Raw genomic sequence first — 21506 nt, 5'->3', positions numbered from 1 at the left:
GTGTGTGTGTGTGTGTGTGTGTGTGTGTGTGTGTGTGTGAGGGAGAGAGAGAGAGACTGTGGGTAGACAGCAGACTTGGCCAACATGCACAGCAAATATTTATCTAAGAACCTTCTGGACTCTCCACTACTGACACTTGCCATCGCCTCATCTCCACAAGAGGAAACGCCTCCTCTCCTTCTGCCCTAACTGCTCCCCATTATAGTTCGAAGCACCTCCTCAGCATGAGCTACACTCATCCCGAGCCGTTCCCTGCACTTGCTAAGGACTGGAGATCAAAACAGAATTAAAAGGACTTGTACTAGACTAATATTCAACAGCTGACCGAAGTGAATGTCACTCTGTGTCTGCTGGATGTGTAAATGAGCAACCGCATGCTAACAAATTAGCCCTAAAGGAAGTTATAAGGTGATAATATGTTTGGGCACTCGTTTGTTGGCTTGCAAGGCCACCAAAGTAGTCGATTCATGCAAGTCGAACGCTGGCAGTTTTTGCCAAATTTGATTGATGGCAGAAATGAAATGACAGGACTCGTGCGCAGCTCAAAATTAAACCACAAGTTCCTACAGACCACTCCAATCACGCCAGCTTGGTTTGCAAAACGCTTTCCTGAGATCAAACATGCAAATCCACTGCACCAGTCGCCTCACATGCGTGCCGTGTTTGGACGGTTGCACGCAGGTTGAAACAAGAAAAGGAGAGGGGCTAGAGAGGAGCGAGCGAAACGTTGACATGGATACGAGTGACACAATAACAGGAGATGGAGTAAGCTCTGAATCAATGAGCTGCAATGAGCTGGAGCAGGAGTATGAAATGAGTATGTGATTATATGTCTGTGTGTGTTTTGGAGAGTTGGGCAGCCATGCAGCTGTGGCGGCTGGCCTGGCCCATTATTATGGCCACTAACTGCATAAGAAACACAGTTCATAAAAAATACATGAATAAAAATAAGAGACACGGCTGTGTTTTTACTATTTATATACAGGGAGTGCAGAATTATTAGGCAAATGAGTATTTTGTCCACATCATCCTCTTCATGCATGTTGTCTTACTCCAAGCTGTATAGGCTCGAAAGCCTACTACCAATTAAGCATATTAGGTGATGTGCATCTCTGTAATGAGAAGGGGTGTGGTCTAATGACATCAACACCCTATATCAGGTGTGCATAATTATTAGGCAACGTCCTTTCCTTTGGCAAAATGGGTCAAAAGAAGGACTTGACAGGCTCAGAAAAGTCAAAAATAGTGAGATATCTTGCAGAGGGATGCAGCAGTCTCAAAACTGCAAAGCTTCTGAAGCGTGATCATCGAACAATCAAGCGTTTCATTCAAAATAGTCAACAGGGTCGCAAGAAGCGTGTGGAAAAACCAAGGCGCAAAATAACTGCCCATGAACTGAGAAAAGTCAAGCGTGCAGCTGCCAAGATGCCACTTGCCACCAGTTTGGCCATATTTCAGAGCTGCAACATCACTGGAGTGCCCAAAAGCACAAGGTGTGCAATACTCAGAGACATGGCCAAGGTAAGAAAGGCTGAAAGACGACCACCACTGAACAAGACACACAAGCTGAAACGTCAAGACTGGGCCAAGAAATATCTCAAGACTGGTTTTTCTAAGGTTTTATGGACTGATGAAATGAGAGTGAGTCTTGATGGGCCAGATGGATGGGCCCGTGGCTGGATTGGTAAAGGGCAGAGAGCTCCAGTCCCACTCAGACGCCAGCAAGGTGGAGGTGGAGTACTGGTTTGGGCTGGTATCATCAAAGATGAGCTTGTGGGGCCTTTTCGGGTTGAGGATGGAGTCAAGCTCAACTCCCAGTCCTACTGCCAGTTTCTGGAAGACACCTTCTTCAAGCAGTGGTACAGGAAGAAGTCTGCATCCTTCAAGAAAAACATGATTTTCATGCAGGACAATGCTCCATCACACGCGTCCAAGTACTCCACAGCGTGGCTGGCAAGAAAGGGTATAAAAGAAGAAAAACTAATGACATGGCCTCCTTGTTCACCTGATCTGAACCCCATTGAGAACCTGTGGTCCATCATCAAATGTGAGATTTACAAGGAGGGAAAACAGTACACCTCTCTGAACAGTGTCTGGGAGGCTGTGGTTGCTGCTGCACGCAATGTTGATGGTGAACAGATCAAAACACTGACAGAATCCATGGATGGCAGGCTTTTGAGTGTCCTTGCAAAGAAAGGTGGCTATATTGGTCGCTGATTTGTTTTTGTTTTGTTTTTGAATGTCAGAAATGTATATTTGTGAATGTGGAGATGTTATATTGGTTTCACTGGTAAAAATAAATAATTGAAATGGGTATATATTTGTTTTTTGTTAAGTTGCCTAATAATTATGCACAGTAATAGTCACCTGCACACACAGATATCCCCCTAAAATAGCTAAAACTAAAAACAAACTAAAAACTACTTCCAAAAACATTCAGCTTTGGTATTAATGAGTTTTTTGGGTTCATTGAGAACATGGTTGTTGTTCAATAATAAAATTACTCCTCAAAAATACAACTTGCCTAATAATTCTGCACTCCCTGTACAATGTACCACACAGTGCACTGCATTCACAGAGCTTGTTTGAATGTCCAGTTCTGAGTATGTAAATTCAACCAACATGGAGCACTGCCTCGGGGATTGATGGGATTTTGTTTGACTTCTGACAAGTATAAAAAAAAAACAACAACAACATTACTGACACGTGCAAGAAAAAACACCCGCTCGACCTCCAGCTGCCTTCCACCTCCTCATTGTTTACCATGCACTGAAATCAACACTTAAAAAGAAAAGTCCTTTTAAAGTTTGCAGTGGTCACTGGCAGATGCACGCTGGGAGTCATAGTCCAACAAATATACTGTCCTTACCAGTCAGTCATACAACGGACACGGTGATGCTCAATCATCCAGGTAAGTAGATCTGAAAAGGTTGATTCTGTTCATCTGGACGTAGCGTTTTCAGTGGGAGAAATGTTTCGTCACTCATCGAAGTGATTTCTTCAGTGTCAGCTGACTGCCTGTTTCCCCCATCTTATAAACAGTACATTTGCACAATGACTGAAACCAGCCCACCCTACCATTCAGTGGGCTGGTTTTAGTTATCGTGCACTTAGAAGTCACTTGGATAAGTGATGAAACGATCCTCCCCCTGAAAATGCTACATCCAGATGAACAGAATCAACCTTTTACAGTGATTGTTTAATCCTAGCTGATGCAGAGAGTAGCTTCTTATTACCTGCTCTCCAATTCCCAAATTCCCATGTCCAAAGTGGATTTACGCTTCCCTTCCAATTGTCCCTACCACGAGCCGCTGGGCTGACAGACTTTGGGTTTCTGGGATCGACGCTGTGCTGAAGGATCTACGGTTGATGTGAATGTCGACTTAATAGATAACTGACATTTTAATGATGCTGTCAGAGGGGACTGGCTACTTTGAGGTGTTGGTAACGCTCGTGTCTGCGGTTTCTATTTAAAGTTCCTTATTTGATGAATAAATAGAAGACGAGTGATCATGTTAAACAATCTAACCTCAGTACACGCCTCGTTTTTGCCACAATGAAGCAGGTTTTTCAATCAGTGGAAGGTATGTTTGCATTTCTCTGACTTAGAGCTACACTCCCTCACACCTGTACAAAGTAAGATTGCCGTGGATATTCAGCCCTCATGTTATGTGAATGAGCTGCGTCATGACGCATGGCCGACCACCACCTCTGTGTGTGTGTCCCTGTCTTGTTTTGAACAGTTGCTGGTGATTCACATTCATATTCTGCCTAACTCCCCCCGCCCCAAAAAAGGAAAAAAAGAAAAGCCATCAGCGTCATCAGCTCACTGCCTCGCAACGAGCATACACAATCGCTGATGACGAGCGTGCTTTACACATCAGTAGACATCGTCGACCAGCCATGTACGACGCACACGTGTAAAGGGGGCGAAAAAGCTTGCGTCATGTTTCTTTCGGCTCTCCTGGCTGACAACTGGTAATGAATACAAACAGTTTCATTAATGGCAAATGAAATTCAACAAGAACATCAACAGTAAACACTGCGCACATCCCTTCCTTCCCACCCCCATCCGCTCCTCTCTCCTCAACATCCATCACTTTCCACGTGCACTTGTTTGTTCTCAGCCAGGTATGACTAATGAGTAAACAGGAGAGTTAAGCGCCTTTCATTTCCTCTCCGCTGCCAAATCGAGGCTTTAACTGCTCCGGTTGGGTGCTGTGACGCCCGCGGTGGGGAAGAACATTGTGTTAACAGCTCTGTGTGAGTGTGCGTCTGTGCGCAGTTTAATTGTAGATTCCATAGATGGTCTTTATCAGACTGACAGAAGCAGTCTTCAAGACAAAAGCACTCAAGTTTCACAAACCACTCAAACCCACATACACACACAGGCAGGAGCACTTACAAGGCTTGAATCCAAACACGGTGGAGAGGTATCAGCATGTGTGGAGACGATCTGAAATCTCAAATGCCAAATACCAACTGATGCAGTGCCAGCTTGTGCCGGATGGGTGCGGTTTCCACATCATTTAAATCTGGCACACCAAAGGGCACACAGCACATGCCGCTTGAGTGGCAAGAAAACAAATCCAGGTAAACATCATGACTTCAGGCTGGCTAAACTCAAACGAACGTGGCATTTTCATCCCAACAACACTAATAATTTGGGTTTTGATGGAAGCTCGATGTGAATGAGCCAAGCAGTGAAACCAATGTCGCATCCGACAGTGCAAGCTGCAGTTTTCGGTGTCATTTCTGAGCATCGTGCACGTCTCGAGACACGAGCGTGCTGCCTTAAAGCCATGCAAAGCAGCCAACATACCGGCTATACCGGCCTTTAATCCCCGTGCAGTTTCCTTCTTTTTAAACTATCCAAGACTGTCTCCAGAGATACACCAATGAACCAAATACTGACCGTCACTTTGACACGCATCACCCACTTACAGGTTGCTGCATGCACATAACTCATTGCATGTCCTGTCACATTGCAACGATCACTCAAGCATGGTCTGAGGAACACAAGAAAGAGGTCAGGGGGTCGACTCAGAACCAAACCTCCCAGTTCACAATCTGATTGAGCAGCAGTGAGATGTGCCTAAACAAGCACAGTTTGCCCAGCTGGTGGATGATGACCTCAGGGACTGATTATGGTCAGATAAGCCTGCTAAGCAAGACCATTAATGCAATAAATTTGTATTATTACTAATACAAATTCATATTATTAATATTAGATTCATGCTAAATATAATCTGCCTTACTATAGTACAACATCATCATCTCCACATATAACCAACACCTGCAACAAGGAAGCGTCTGGGTGCGTGGGTAAATTAGAGCTCAGCGTAACCATGTAGCTGCTGTGATGATGGTATCAGTGACTGCTGACCTCACAGGGTGACGACAGAAAGAATCCTCGGAGGCCTCACCCTGCAAATCATGGGACCCAAACGATCCACTCCCAATTTAAAATGTCCCAAAAGGTCAGAGCTACTCTGGCAAGAAGGATCTACATTGTACAATGTATATGGTTTTAATGCTTTATATTGGCGTTGAGACGTTTTCTAAAAAAAACAAAAAAAAAACAAACTAATATTTTAACACCAATTATTTAAGATAAAAAGCAAATAAATACTATTTTACTTAAGTTGACAACTGACAGTTCACTAAACCTGCCTAATTACTACTGTGACAAGTCACAGTCGACTTCTCAAGCTTTAGATTTAGCTGCATACCGCTAAAGCATGTATGACTCTCTAGTAATAGTACCCCTTGGCCTCAGAGGAACTTTTGTTTTCACGATCCAACATGCAATGATTGGAATGCACACGCGTTTATCAATGCTTCAGCTTCCTTTTTAACGGGTTGCTGGCAGTAAGATATAGTGTGTGATGTGTTTAAACACATGCTAAAAAAGCACATTTTCAAAGTTACAAGACAAAAGAACCAGAACCTCTAATACATCCTGAACATATGTTAATTAATCAGCTTTTGATTGAGTGAGTTGAGGGTTCAGGTTCACAACAAGGCAAAACTTGACTTCAAATGAAAAGAATAAACTTAACTACAGTCAGAGAACCCATATGCTTAACTGCCTCTATAAACACACACACACACACACACGTTCTGTTCCCAGCAGTAATTTGGGCAATTTAATGGGAAAAAAACCCCTGCAAAGCACAGGAAGCTGTTAGTTCTACCACCAAGGCCCAGTTATGGTGCTGACGACGAGGTGACGTCGAGGTGAGGCTGCTCTCTAAAGGTTAACGACCACTCTCAAGCCAATAATGGCAGCGATAAGCAAACAAATCTGCTCCTTCACTCGGTCTGCACCGAGGAGTTACATAAGGCAGGTCGAAGTACTGTTTGTTCCTCCTTGCTGTTACCATAAAGAAAACTTTAAAGATCTCGGGAAAGCGATCAGCTCGGGGGCCTGCGTGTGGAGTTTACTTCATCTTCCTACACCATCGCAGTTAGAGGAAGTGTACATTTGTGTGTGTACGGGGAACAGCTGGGGGGTACAGCCATATGTTAACACTGGGAAATATCGTTTCTCTGAGGTGACATCAGAGACCGAGCCCTTTGGCGGCTTGGTTTCCTGAACAGAGTTCGTTGAACTCGATTACGCAATTCAAGGCTATAGGCTCCCCTATAGGCAGTCAGGGTTGAGCAACCTATATGATGTTGAAAGGCTGGCTTAACTCATACCAAGATCCTCAATTCATTGTTTGCACTTCACGGTTTTGTGTGGCAAGTATAAGAAGCTTCAGCTATCAACAATAAACTACATTTTCACTTGTTTAACTCATATTTTCCTTCCCTTTTTATATGCTTTTATGAATAATTAGATGCCTCCTACTGTTTTTATGGTGCTCAAGCATTGCTCAGTAGTGTACCCATGAGTCCCCCCCCCCCCCCCCCCCACCCCACTCTTCTTTGTGTAATGCAACAAACTGCAGCATTACGCATAATACCAGTTTCCTCTCAAAGAAAACACAGTTTGCTAACTTTAGGGAAAAAGGAAGCAACTGCATCTGGGTTTCCGGTGTTTGGCGTCATAAACTAGAAACATCTCGCACTCGAACGCTGAACTGTGACCAGCTGCACGCAAATTTCTGCTTTTTACTTGATGCAAAAGTCAGCTGTTTCAAGACCTCGTGCTCCCTTATTGTTTTGCTCACCCTTATTAGTGGTTGAAACATATTTCTCCTGTCAACTTTACTCCCTCTGAGACATCTAAATTTACCTTGTGACAGATGATTTTATGGGCTGATTTTACAAAGGTCATATGCTGTGTCCAAGATGACTTTGAAGTGAGGATTTGGATTTTGTTTGCAAGATCTACTCAAGCAGCAACCAAGACAACGCAAACTGATTCAAAGAATTTCAGTGTAGGATTTGAGCTCTTTGATTGTGGTTTATTGAAACTAGACATGACATGATGATATTCCCTGATCAGTTGCAAGTAGCTGCTGAAATTGGATCACTGTTACTAGCTGAAATTGATTGCAAAGAGGTATACGGTGCTGCACTGAAAACCTCCTTCCAGTTGTTCAGGACTGCTGTTGTTGGTCGTTAGCAGATCGCCACGGTCACGGGTAGTTTGGATAGAAGTAGTTTCGGAACCGTGAAAAGTCCAGCACAAAGTGGAAATTGAGACTGGTTATCTTTTGAAATGTGTTGGCTGCAGTGGCGAGCCACAGCTTTTACTCTGAAGGTGACGGTTCACCATTTCTGATTTTTTCATTTCCTTTCATTAGCACTCTGTGGTTGGTTAGCAAGTAGTTGCAGACAAATTGGCATCTTCAATGCGAAGTACAGGTAACCGTGGCAACTTCTTTGCCATCAAAGCAATCCCAAGGAGGTAGTCGGTGCAGCACCTTCCTTGCAACCAACTTCACCTGAAAGGAGCCAGCAAACTCAAGAAACCACTTGCCAACACATTTTTAGGATACAATGACATATTTCCCTAGTGACCAGTGGTTGACAAACAGTTGCCAACCAGTCTGTACGCAAGTGTGACTGAGGCTTTCTGATAGCAAGTTGTCAATCCCGACCCTTAAAGCATAGCCTGCTTTCCCTTCTTTTGACTCAGGATCATGAGTTACACAATGAATTTTCTATTTAATAATACTTGAAACTAGTTGTTGAGACCATAAATTAATCAGGAAGGTGTTTACTGAGGTCGTAATAGAAATGTTTTCCTAGAGATTTCTATACAATCTGATTCCCTTAACAACCAGAGCTGTTGCCCCCTACTGGCCATTAGAGGCATGTTTCACTTTTCAAAACTTTTCACTCCTGGCAAAACTGTAAAAACTAAATTAATTTAAAGAATATTCAAATATTTCGAAAAGCCACAGTGATTTTTTTGTTGTTGTTTTTTTTAACTTGCTTTATTTTAAGGCACTACTTAGATTATCTTTATCTGCAGTGGTCACTCGGGCACAATCACTGCAGAATCAGCAAACTCTATAAAAGCTGCTTAAACTGCATGGTTAATGTACACCTGCAAATTTCCCCTCTCTTTTATAGACTCCAGAAGAATTTCACTGCAAGTATTTTTCAGGGTTAGTTCTCAAATGTTCACATTTGACTTGCTGACCAATGAAACTTGACATGTGGCGTGGGCAGGTGGCACTCGGCCATCGTGCAACTGTGCAGAGACCGTGAACAATATACCATTAATACCACAACAATACCACAAACAATACAAGCGCGTAGCAAATTCAAGTGGTAGTGCGAAGTGCCATTTGAAGGTAGAGGCCTGGCACTCTGAGATTGTATTAACTGCACTGTCCAGACAGATTAACAGTCACTTAGTGGAAAACGGCTCAGTTGGGTCCAATTCAAACATCCCAGTCAAAGCCCAAGCAAGTGAGGGAGTAAAAAAAAGACTGTAAATCGGTCTCCTCTGAGAATAACTTGACCTTCTCTGCATGAGACTAAACTCTCTCCGTTTTCACCGTGAGCACTTCAGCTGACCTGCCATGCACTTTAACCTCCTCTCATCCCTCTGAACCTTCATCCCCTAATCCGTCCGGGCCTCGGTACAGCTCGACCCACAACAAACACACAAACATGCACTGAAATCGCACACGGCGACGTAAATAAACAGTAATACAACCAGACAGGAGCACAATCATGGTCTCCATGTGAGAAGTGGCTCGTTAGTAGAGGGTAATCAGCTTAGTGCTCTCCAGCGCCCACCGGCACTAAGCTCTTTACAGACAAACCCAGTTAGAGAAGTAGCAGCTGAGCAACGCCGCGGCCCCGAGTCCAACAAAACACACACACACACACACAAACACACACACACACACAGTCAGACACATACAGATCATAGAGGCGACACGGGGAGATACATTGTGGAGGTGTTGACATCAACACAATCCCTGTGCTAGAAGAGAGATGTGTACGCGCAGGGGAGAAAAGACATTTATATGGCAGAGCAGACAGACGCAGAAAATAAGAGAGACAGGGAAACACACAGAGAGTGAGAAGAATGCCGAAACGCCACACAAAAACTCAAATAGAGCACCAGGGGAAGCTTTCCTGGGAGAGTGTATTAGGAGGGAGGGGGGCAAACAAGAATGAGTGTGTGTGAACGGAGGGAAACACTCCCTCCTTCTCCTCCTCCTCCTCTTCTGCACTCAGTAACCCCAGTGGGTTGGTGGGTGGCAGCTCCGTTCTTTTAGGCAGCGCCCGATGCGCTCCGAGCCCAGCATACATCCCATACCACAGCGCACAATTGGCGCTCTGTAGCCGGGATCATGCTCATACACGGAACTGGCACACTGCCCAGAAAACACGCAAACACACACACACACACACACACACACACACACACACACACACACACACACACACATCATCATCATCACAGGACTAATGTATAATTTGTCACTATAAGATCAAAAACAGCAAAACCCGCTTCAGGCAAATTTCCAGAGCTTTATGTCCTGTCACTTTTTAAATTGTAACTTAAAACCACATGTTTTCCAAATAAAGGAGAGCTGTCTTCAGAGTGATGCATCTCAACAACTGCTGGGTAGAAATTTGACATTTTGTCCTCCTCTGGATTTCTTAGAACAACCACCAAGCTACTGCACACGTGTTACCGAAGGTTAGACTGCATTAAGATGAAACGAGGCGCTTGAGTGTTTTCACACATTAGCTTTTATATCGATTAAATTGTCTCAATTCCCCCCCATTGGTGTGGTAATCATAGCTCCACCTCCTTCCAGAGGTGCAGATGCGATTACTGCGTTCACATCTGGCGATTCCACCTGCAGAGCGGTTTGTTCACCATTAAAAGTGATCCAACCCGAATTACCAGGTGTGCCCTGCAAGTTTGGGCCAGGCATGCTTTGCATTCTGGGATGCGGCAGAGCACAACAGACGTGCAGGATGCACAAAGTGCAGCAAAAAGCCGTAAAACAAACCAAGGAGTCACTTGGAAGAGACACAAGGAGTACTTTATTTGGTCAGATAACTACGCTTGGTGTTGTGCCATTTTGCCTGAAATAACAACCAGACAGATACGAGGGATAGGAGTAAATCCCCATAACATAGCATCTTCTTACAACTTCAGTCATGAACCAGTTCAAATCTTAATAAACAAACTAAACCTTTAATCGCCCCGCAGTACTAGGATACTACTTGAACCACACAGTTTACAAAGCAGTAAATCATATTTTTGTCAATTTATGTACGCAGCTATCCATCATAGTACTTTAGGGGGTAGTTATCTCGAAGCATCATCTAGGTTAAGATAAGATATACTTTATTTTGATTTGTTTCTACCTAAATGCAATAAAGTAAAATAAAAGTAATTAGCCAGAATGTCTGATAGCGTAAAATATCTCCAATTGAACAAAAACAAATGGGATTTGAAACATTTCTTTTTAAAGAAAAAAAAAAAGAAATTGCCAAATCTGGGATAAATCGCATCTTAAAATATCTCAATGCAACAGTGGACATTGTAGTTTAATAATAAATTCAAATTTTAGTGATTACCAGGACATAAAACTTACATATATATATACACATACATTTAAAAATAAATATTTAAAAAAAAAAGGTTAAAAGGATTCCTGAACCCAGCAGAGCATTAGTAGTAATTGATAGTGCAAAAATCGCCATCACTGTAATATAGGGAGACCTAATTTTTGTAGCTGGCTATAAACATGGTGATTTCCACCGAAGTGAAAGACTTTAAACAGACGCGTCTGAGGGGGGATTGATGCACTTTTGGCGCCAGCCTCAAGTGGCCACTTTATAGGTTGGGGAACTTCTCTGCTTGCTTCATTTATCAGCCAGGGAGGTTTCTGATGATGCACACACATAATATGCAACATTCAAACACAGTCCTCACATTAAGTTGAAGGCAACTTCAAGAAAAATAAGAAAGAAAAAAAAAAAAGAGTCCGAGTTGGACGAGATTTATGCTCTGCAAGTTAACTGAGATCATCGCTCTGATCTAAATAAATTTAATCACGCACTCTGTTTTATATCTGACGGATGGCTCGGGTCACAGTCATAGGTGATTTATTTCATTTGTTCAAGCACCTCGTACGCAAACACGGCTCGTACGCCTCAGAGGAACACGACTGTGAGAAAGAAAAATAAAAGTCTGGTGTGAAAATAAAAGGAGAGCGCAAAACAAAGAGCCCGCTCTGCAAGAGAGAGAAAAGACAGGAAGAGCAGAAGAAGAAAGAAGTCTGGAGCGCGGAGGAGGTAGGAATGGTGGGCCGAGGGGCTTTGTTCGAGAAGAGAATGAGCAAAAACAGTACCGACAAAAGAGAGAGTGTGTGCGTGTAAGTGCGCGCATGTCTGTGCGTACGTGTGCGTGTGTTTGTGGTAGATCACAGTCAGGTCACTGAAGGTTATTAATTGAGGAGATTTTGGCTGATCCCTGCTTCCTGAAAGGTGATTGGCTTGGATGATCTGCTTTGAGCCTTTCCTATAAGGAGGTGAGACGTCTGTCTGTGTGTGTGTCTGAGTGGGATAAGTGTGTCGTTACAAGCATGTGTGTGTAAACCAAACAAACTGAGACTTTTTAATGTAACTAAAGTGGTGAAAAGTGAAAAGCAAGCAAGTGCAGGTGTAGCAATCATATGCTCTTCTATCAAATCCTGTGACAGCTTCAACAGTGGAAAGCCTCAAATCGCGCACACACACACACACACACACACACACTTACTCTGTCCAGCGGCGCCTCTTTGACTGACCAGGCTGCCAATACAATTCACTCTGCTGCCTCTGTGTTCTTGTGTGCCGAATCCATGTGAATAAGGTACTAGTTAGTCAAAACATGACCAGAGTGCGGAGCCATTAGCCAACGTTTTACTACCTAATTATCATTCGAAGGCTGGGCAGCTCACCAGTAACACACACGCAGAACAAAAAGCAGCACAATTAAGGTCCTGTCAAGGGGCTCTAGAGTAAATGATTTAAGCCCAAGCTGAGTCATTTTGTGGATGAGAGAAATAAAGAGATTCATTAGTGAAGAAAATGAAAAAAGCCACTCCTGTGAGAATTAATATTCATTCATTTAGAATTTTTAGCATTTCATATAGCCAAAGGACGCAGGATTGCAGAGCTTTATATTTTGTCATATTATTCAGAGTCTCTTTAAGCCTGACATGACTGCTGTTGTGATATGGCACTATATACAAATAATGAATGGAACCGAATAGAAAATGCTCACGCACTTCAAACCTCTGCAGGTCTCATTAAGTTACTTCTAGTGCCAACACTTCATTATTCAAAGTGTTGCTGAACAACAGTTCGCTTGCTGCTCCTTTGTGCATCTTTATTGCCACGATGCTCTTCTCACATCCTTTTAGCGCACATCATCTCATCTCGTTGAAACAGACTGAAGGTGTGTGGGGAGAGGGTGTAAGGGCTGGACTAAGACTGGGCTTTTGAGACCATTCCTTAACCCATGACCTGAAAAACAGACTCCTTTGGTCTCAATAACACAAAGAAGTTTGAAAAACCCTGGCAGCCGCTGGTCATCGGAGAAAAATGTGTACGCCTACAATTGACTGGCGAGCGGCTGCTGAAAGATTGGTAAAATTGGTCACACAGTGGTTGCCGTATGCACAACTTGCATGGAAGAAGCCAAACACTCATCTACTATTCGCTGAGCGATAGCCAAACCGCTGAGAAATACACATTTTCCCTAGAAAACAGAGGTTGCCAGGGGCTCGGCGATCAGTCTTTAGGCCCCAATGAGACCTAATGCATATCCTGCACTAACACATTAAACAAATAAGAGAAAAATGCTTCAGGGTGTGGCTACCATCCTGCTGAAATTTTGCGAAATATCCCCCGATCATAGTCAAATTTAACCCTCACCTGTTTATTATTAAACACTCTGTGAATTTGCTGCCCAGTATTTCCAGTAAGGAAACTTCTTTAAAGCTTTCCTTTAAGATTCAAAACTGTACAAAAACAAAAAACAGATGCACCTTGATAACCAACCTGACTGGCTACCGATTGCATTGGCTGATAATCTCCAAACTGCAGGTCACGCATGACAGACATGTTTTCAAAATACTGCCCTTAGCAGTCAGATGACTTTCTGAGTACCTCGTCGACCTTTGCTAACCTTACTTACTACTGCGTGATTCACATCAAAGTGTGTTTAACTTTTACTGTCGTGTTGCAGTTGGATCAGTTGACAAAGTACTCGCCGGTGTGTGTACTAGAGAACGTAAGCGATACATGAAGCGTAGTGAAGGATGTGTCCATTACATTAAGGGCCGGAAATGAGATACGAGCCCGGCAGGACGTGTGGAATTACTGGAATTAGTCCCACACACACGGAAACACACATTGTGTCCCATCAGGTGATCTGTCCCACTTCAGCTTCATGTGATGAGCTCAAGAATGAAGCCACTCAGGTCTGCAGCTCTCGCTCTGACCTCGTGATACTATACTGTCAAAGTCACACTCATTTATAACCCACGCGTCATTTTTTCACCTCCATCAGCAAGATCGCACCAAGCAGGATCCAGCCATGAATGTGTGCACCACAGCCTGGTTAAGGCCTCGGGAAGAGGAGTTACTGAAAACAAAACCAGCTGTGTGATAATATGTTGGCAACGAGGGAGTGAAAAAGAGTCGAGCAATTAATGAATTAATTTTCTTTACACTTGAGCACCATAGCAACAAACACCTGCTCTCTATTCAGGCAGTATTCAGTGTGTAAAGTCCATTTTTCTTATCTTGATCCAAGTAAATTAACTTATTATCGCTCATGAGTCTCCCAGATTAATCACCATTGCTCTAAAAACACCCTGAAAACCGTCCTCATTGATTCTCCACGCTTGCCGGCGTTCCAGGCTTTCGCATTTGAGAGTCAACAGCACTTTATGAAAGGGCTTTTTGATGTCTGTCAAAACGTAGCAAACAGAAATAGTATGAAAGCAGATATGTAGGAGAGATGGTAAATATTACACACTCATGTATGCAATCCACAAATAAGAAAACAATCCGCTCAAAAGCAGAATTTACAGTCCAAGTCACCTCGTGATTGAACTGCGCTGCAAATACTGCGCTCGCTGATTCAGTTTAGGGTTTCTGAAGGTTCAACATGTGTGCGGAGAGGCTGCACGGTGACACACACACATGCACAATGTCCATCACATACACCAGAGATTTAGTCTGTATTCATTCTGCAGAACCAAATCCTCCCATTTCCTCTTCTCCCTCACACCACACTCAGTGGAAGATTAGTTTGTGACGGGGAGGACAGCGGGCAACATCTGAAACAACGCGCACACACACACCGAAAATGGAAAGTCCAACCACCACTCCCCATGAAGGCAAAAGTCAGCAGCTATTTTTTTTTTACTTACGTAACACCGCTTAATTTATACTACTTTATATCAGGTAAAATACTGATTTAATCTGATGAGATAGTGTAATTGATCACTGAACGTACTCCAATATTGGGGCTTCTGACCCCTTACACAAGATTAGGATTTAAACCTAATAGGTGTTGAGTTAATGCTCTTTTTGAGTCGGGATGCAGTGATCCAGCTTTTACTGGTTCCAATATGAAACAGATACCTTGGCTTAAACCCCAGCTGGTGATGGCAGATGGCTGTCTCTCCGTAAGCCTAGTTCCCCTTGTTAAAAGGGAGTTTTTCCTTCCCACTATTGCCAAATGCTTGCTCATAGGGGGTCGTCTGATTGTTGGGGTTTTCTCTGTCTTCAACTTATAATATTAAACGCATTGAGGCAACTGTTGTTTTGCTTTATTGCTATATAAATAACACTGACTTGACCTGGCTTGAATTAGGGGTATCTGTCAATACTGAACACCAGTCCAACACCAAGGTTGAATTATTAACTCTAATGACTCTTTCATGTGTAAGGCAACATCAGTCTTGGTTTAAAGAGAGAGACAAAAAGCCAAGAGCCATGAAAACTAATTTGATCAGTTTAATGACAAAACAAAACAAAACATACAAATGCTAAAAGATCCCACCGATATCCCATCTAAATATCAAATCGGTGCTTCCTGCTTCTCTAGGGATCTCTACAAAGTTGTATATATTTAATGAACTAACCAGAAAGACTTCTACAAACAGCTGGAAGCAAGAAACACAACTTCAGATCCTTCATCAGACCATGATTTTTAACGAGTCTCTTTAATAACCTTTAATAAAATTGGTCTGTGTGTGTGCCTCTGGCAACATACAAACTGTAAGCTTTGTGTTCACTGTGGAGCAAACATCTGGATACATGATCCACACGCATTCAGAATCAAATGTCTGGATTTGCTGCCCCGCCCAATCAGTAACATCATCTTAATTTCACTTAAGATTCTCTTATTCTTCGTTCTTATGTTGAACCTACTGACTACCACATGACCCAAGGTGAGAATACACCTATGCATCCACAGCACTGCATGTGCATTAATTTGTCGCAGCGTGGCTTTCCGTAACCTGATCCCAGTTTGTCTGCAGTCTTCTCTCAGCTTAAGTTACGTACTGTAAGCAGTGTTTTTAACAATGTATGAATAATACCAAAGGCCTAGGGGCAGATTTTTCAGACAAATAAGGGGTACTGTTGCTAGTCTGGAGATTTTATACTTTCAGGCTCACACGGCTGACTGTCGCTAACCATTACCGCAGTGTAGTGAATTCTGCATTTCTGCATAATAAGTAGGTGTGCTCACAAAGCTATGTGGGAGTATATGTGTTAGTAATCAACCTAAATTACCCCTCAAGCTTTTGGATTCACCCGACTGGACCATGGCGATGCACACAGATGACATCATAATATGACTGAAGTCAGTGGGGGAGGTGGAGGGAGTTCTCCGACAAACACGCGTGCAGCGGGACGCACACACACGCATGCACAACCTTCAACCCTCCCCCAAAACCCAAACAGAGGAGGCTTGTTGCTATGTGCGGTGTGAGTTTAGTAACTCCATGAACGGACCACCCAACCAATGCACACTGGACTTCAGAGGACACAACCTTGACTTAAACAAAAACAAAACAAACCTCTCAAATCCAGAAGTTATCGAAAAAAATCTAAATAACCGTGGGAGGAATAATATATTTCACAAAACCCCACAGAACTAAACCTCTCAGATGTTCTTGTGCAACTACAATGCTTTTTTTTCTGGATCTCCTCCCAGGGGGCAAATCAGTTGCATTATTCTGGAATTAGCCTAATGAAGGAACATTTAATTTGCAGTGTGCAAAATTCAAGCTAATTTCCAGCATATTATGCATTATGTAATCACGAGATGCAGGGGTGCACCTCCCACCTAGTCATGTTTGTCATCCGTACAGCCAACTGTGCAACAGATGAATACCAGAGAGGAGAATCTGGGAGGCCAAGGGGTACATAAATCTGGGATTATGAAATTGCTGTAAGTAATGGTATTGCTGCTGGTCTCCCTCGAACCAGAAGGCTCTAACACTAAATAGATACAGTACATACCATTTTAACAGCAAATAACACCGGTAGCGCTCAAATTCTTAACACCATCCTGATGAACTGCTAAGAATTGCAGTCACATATCATGCTTGGATTCAGCCACCACATGATTTGTCCCGCTGCACATCTGTGTGCAGTTACGCTCTGCATAAATATGAGCCGAGTTGTGTGTCACTGCGCTCCGAGACTAACTCTTCGGAGCAGGCTGGAGCTCGGTCTGCCTCCAGCACAAACAGAAATCACAACTGATAAACAACTTGGAGCACAAATGCATACGTACACTCCGTGCCCTGAGCTTCACCCTCTCCGGGGGTCGTGTCCCAGCCACGTGGGTCCGTTTTACATAACACCACTAGTGCTGTCAGTCTAACCTGGCGCTGGTTTGGATTACATGCACAGTGAGACGAGCCTGTCGCACTCTGGAAAACTGTGAGGAATTTACAAACGTGAGGTTTGCTGTAGATTCGGCTGCTTAAAGAGCAGTGCTAAATAAACACTTGTATAATTCGATAACACCTTAGGATAATTACCGTTTCCTCCATCATTCATTGGTAATAATGGCACAATAGTCATAAATAGAATTTGCTGGGATCTACAAAAATTCAGCAACGTGGTAAAAAGTAAAACAGCAACTAGAACACAAGACAAACCACTTTTAGATATATTTTAAGATATTCAGTGCATATATTTATAATGTAATCAGCCCAATCACAAGTTGCATATTGCAACATAGCTGTTTCCAAACAAGTGCTGACATTACAAAATTATGTAGTATGTAATCACAGGTTAAAGGTGAGAAGTTCATCTCTGCGACGTCTCTAAATCAAGGAATCTCTGTATGTGTGCACGATGTGGTTTGGATGAGTAGTTCTAATATTCAAGATGCTTTCTGCTACACAAAGCCTGCTAGTGAAGCATTAAGGAAACATCTGTAAATCCTTTAGCCAAACCATCCACCACCAGAAATACATTCTCAAACCGCTGGAAATACTGCAGTAAAATTAAGTTTTAATATTTGTGAAAGTGCACCATGAATCTAAAGCGGCAAACTCAGTTTATCATGAATCTAAGAAACGTCTCTGACATCATCGTCCATTAACGTATGCACACTTTCTTAAAGTTACAAAATAACACCATTAACAGTTTTTTCTTTACAAATGTTTTACTTGCCACGCACTGAGGAAGGTGGTGGCAAATAAATAATGAATTAAAATAATAAGCTGCCTCTCCAAAGAGTCAAACTTCATGCCAATAACTTCATTCAGAGTTCAGGGTAAGATGAGGAGAATACCTAGTGACTAAATCAGAGCGTGGCAGGCTTTGTATACCTCAACTCACCAATCACATCTAGGCTTAACTGAATACTACCGATATGTTTGGTTGAAAATTCCTATAAGGCATCCTTATGGAGCACATTTTGGGAAGCAATTTTAGGAGCTACAGGTTATTTTGGGACTGGAACAGAGATCCCCCTCCAGATGGTGAAGAAATAAAATAATTGGCCTCTGAGGAAAAAGATAATAAAATTCGTTCACATGGTTTTCCTGGAGAAAATGCTGCAAGCGATCACTGATTTAATTTGTCCCCAAAAGAAAGAAAACATCCTCTCCACTTCATAATCTAATGTTTCACTCAGTTCTGCTGAAGGTCACCAAACTCCTCCATCACACGGGACAAAAAAGAAAATAATAAATAAATAAATCAGCACGACACCGGCTCAGCAACTGTAAAACGCAGCACAGACGCTCAAACTGTCTCCATAAAATTCACCCAAATTTGTTGCAACTGATTCATTTTTTGTGTTGTTATTCTAAAAGACGAACTGGGTTTGAAGTAGCTCAGTCTGCCTTTTCCTCATTTCCCCAACCGTGACGGGTTATTTTTAAACGCTAGTTATTGCATAACTGGAGTCCAAAAGGAGTGTTTCTGGCTCTCGTCCCACTACGGATGTTCAATTTTAGCCTTTGCCCCTCAGAGCCAAAAGAACGCACCCCTGAGACATATACAGTCTCTTCCTATACAAGCTGGTGCCTGCTGGAAAAAAAGCCCTGTAATTACAGCAGACCTGAACTCCTTAAAAAACACACACACATACTGGATTGACACAGTCAAGATAATTAATCCTTTCAAAACTGTATTTTTCTGTGTAGAAGCCGACAGATTGGACGTTATGTACCATCTCTCCATGTCTGCGTTTCTTTCTCGCATTGCTGCTGCAAAACAACAACATCTCAGCTCAAGATGCGTTTTCCAAACGTGCCTGCTCTTAAAGGACTGTGCTGAAACACAGTGTGAGTGGGGAGGCAGAAAGACAAAGGACGTCTTCAGCAAAAGAAAAAAAAAATTTGTTGAACAATAGTGCATGTAGTGAACAGAAGGGAGGGAAGGAATTTCAAAAATCCATCAGGCAAGAAGAGGAGCGAGGACAAGCAGTAGATGTGATGAATGCAAGCTGTCCAGAGGAAAGATGAATGCAGGAATAAAGAGTAAAATAAGAAAAAGAAAAGTAAGTTGGAGGGCGCAAATTACAGAGTACATGAGAAAAAAAGTTTCAGGAGAGTCCAGTAGTCTTGGGGTTTTGGGTCCTGCTGGGGCCTGCCAGCCCACCGCGGCAAAAACACTCGAACAAAAGGATCATTTATTGGAGGAGGAGGAAAGAGGGGGAGGGATGAAAGGAGGAGGAACACTGTACAGAGGCATTTGAGAGCTGTGTGAGTGAGGACTGGCCCCATCTCAACATTCACAGCCAATGTGTAACATTCCCCCCCCTCCCGCCCCAAACGCTGCACCGCTGATGTTCTCAGCAGCCAGAGCCCATATGGTCCTTCTGCGGTAGCATGCTAGCATCTCGATGTAAAATACACAGAAAACTCATGCATCTTCCACAGAGACGGCCTCACGTCTCCAAATAAAAGTAACGCAGTGAGGTATGGACACAAGCCGGTGGTTCATTTCCATCCGTGGAATGAAACCCAACTGTTGAGCCGCGCTCATTGAAGGATCCCATGATGAATTTCTGCTAATGCCTCAAATTCTTCATTGATTCCAACGTTTACCACAAAAAACAACAACAAAAAAATGAAAAAATCCCAGAGAGGATTTAGGTCCAGCACGGCCCATGGTGCAAATCACGTGGAAGCAAACAGGGCTTCATAAGCGGCGAGGCTTGGCAGGATGCATGCATCACAAGAGACCCACTGTGGAAGCTTAAGCAAGACTACTGAGTGTTTTACTGATGCATATAAATTCCCCCCATCTCCATTTAAATGCTGCTCTATCTGCTTAAACTGCAGGCGTCCGTTGCTTAACGGGCCAATTTAGTGCAGACAGAGGTTCAAAGGGAATGTTTTTCTATGAGGAAAATGCCTCAAAGGGAGTTAGTTAAGGCATTGTTTAGCCACGGTGGTCCCCCACAGCTAGAAAATTGCTCCACACAGGAGGAGAAAATGTAAATACAATGAAAATCCATTATCCAGCCTCGATGACCTCATTGAATGTGCAGAGAAAAAAAAATGCTGACTTTAAATGCATCAGGAACTCTACACATAAAGTGCATGTGATTACAGGAAAACACTCATCATAAAACATTTTTGTTAACTCTGCAGTGGGCTCAACTAAACATTCAAAGCTTTCAGATTAAGTAATGTACAAATCACAGCACGCAATGCTTTCAGGGCCAAATCTACAAACCTGGAACTTCTTTCAAGTCTTTGCATACTTTCCTACATACGTTTTAGAGCTCTAGAAGTGCAAAAAAAAGAAGAAGATGATAAAAAAAAGAAAAGAATTATAATTCAAAATTTCTTTCTCTCACAACAATCTCCTCAAGTGTCATAATGGAGCATTTTAATTTGACAGGTCAACAGAAAACAGGGTCAAAGATAATCTTTATTGAACTTAAAGCAGAACGCTTCAGTGGCAATTGTGAATGGTTTCCTTTGCTAAGAGTGGGACTGCAGCGAGATGTCTCAGACAGCTCTTCTCCTCAACAAACAATGGCTCAATCAGAGCAGAATGATTCTGATGTTTGTCATAAACGTATTAAAAACGGATCCCAGTTCTGCTTTTAAACTCCCAATAGGGAAAAGCAGCACTGAGCACGCATGGACAATATTCAAGAAGCCTCAGATCAATAGCAATTTCCACAACTTCGATATTTACTGATATTTCAGGAGTCTGTCTGACCTTTAACACCTTATCTAATCATATCAGGTGAAGAGTTTCTGTACACCAAAGCTCACAGAGGTAAATCAATTCATGATTTGTCAGAACAGCTAAGCTTTGGCTCTTACTGCAGATTATGCAGACAGTCACACAAATAAACAAGTCTCTACATTTCAATCTGGCGCCAGGTAAAGTTTGAATACAAACATCGATGGATAGGGAGGCTGTGCTCTATTGGATTATCTTGAAAGCATATTCTTTTTCATTCTGAGCCATGTGATTCCAGGAAAAGAAAGAGAGATAGAAAACCTATGAGCATAGTGGTGACATAGAGATCACAGAGTCTGTATGAAGACAAAGACATGAAGGGGGGG

At 42.8% G+C, this 21506-nt stretch overlaps 1 protein-coding gene across 1 annotated transcript in view; it reads right to left on the bottom strand.

The window, feature by feature from the left end:
- si:ch73-335l21.1 (insulin receptor substrate 1-B) overlaps positions 1 to 21506 on the bottom strand; it is a 51652-nt gene that overhangs the window by 14320 nt on the left and 15826 nt on the right. The gene's annotated exons all lie outside the window — the stretch shown is intronic.

Source organism: Haplochromis burtoni, unplaced genomic scaffold, assembly GCF_018398535.1.
Source record: "Haplochromis burtoni strain Fernald_Lab_line unplaced genomic scaffold, NCSU_Asbu1 Contig_445, whole genome shotgun sequence".
Taxonomy (NCBI): Eukaryota; Metazoa; Chordata; class Actinopteri; order Cichliformes; family Cichlidae; genus Haplochromis; species Haplochromis burtoni.
Note: the sequence above shows the minus strand (reverse complement) of the source record. Positions and strands in the feature narration are given on the sequence as shown.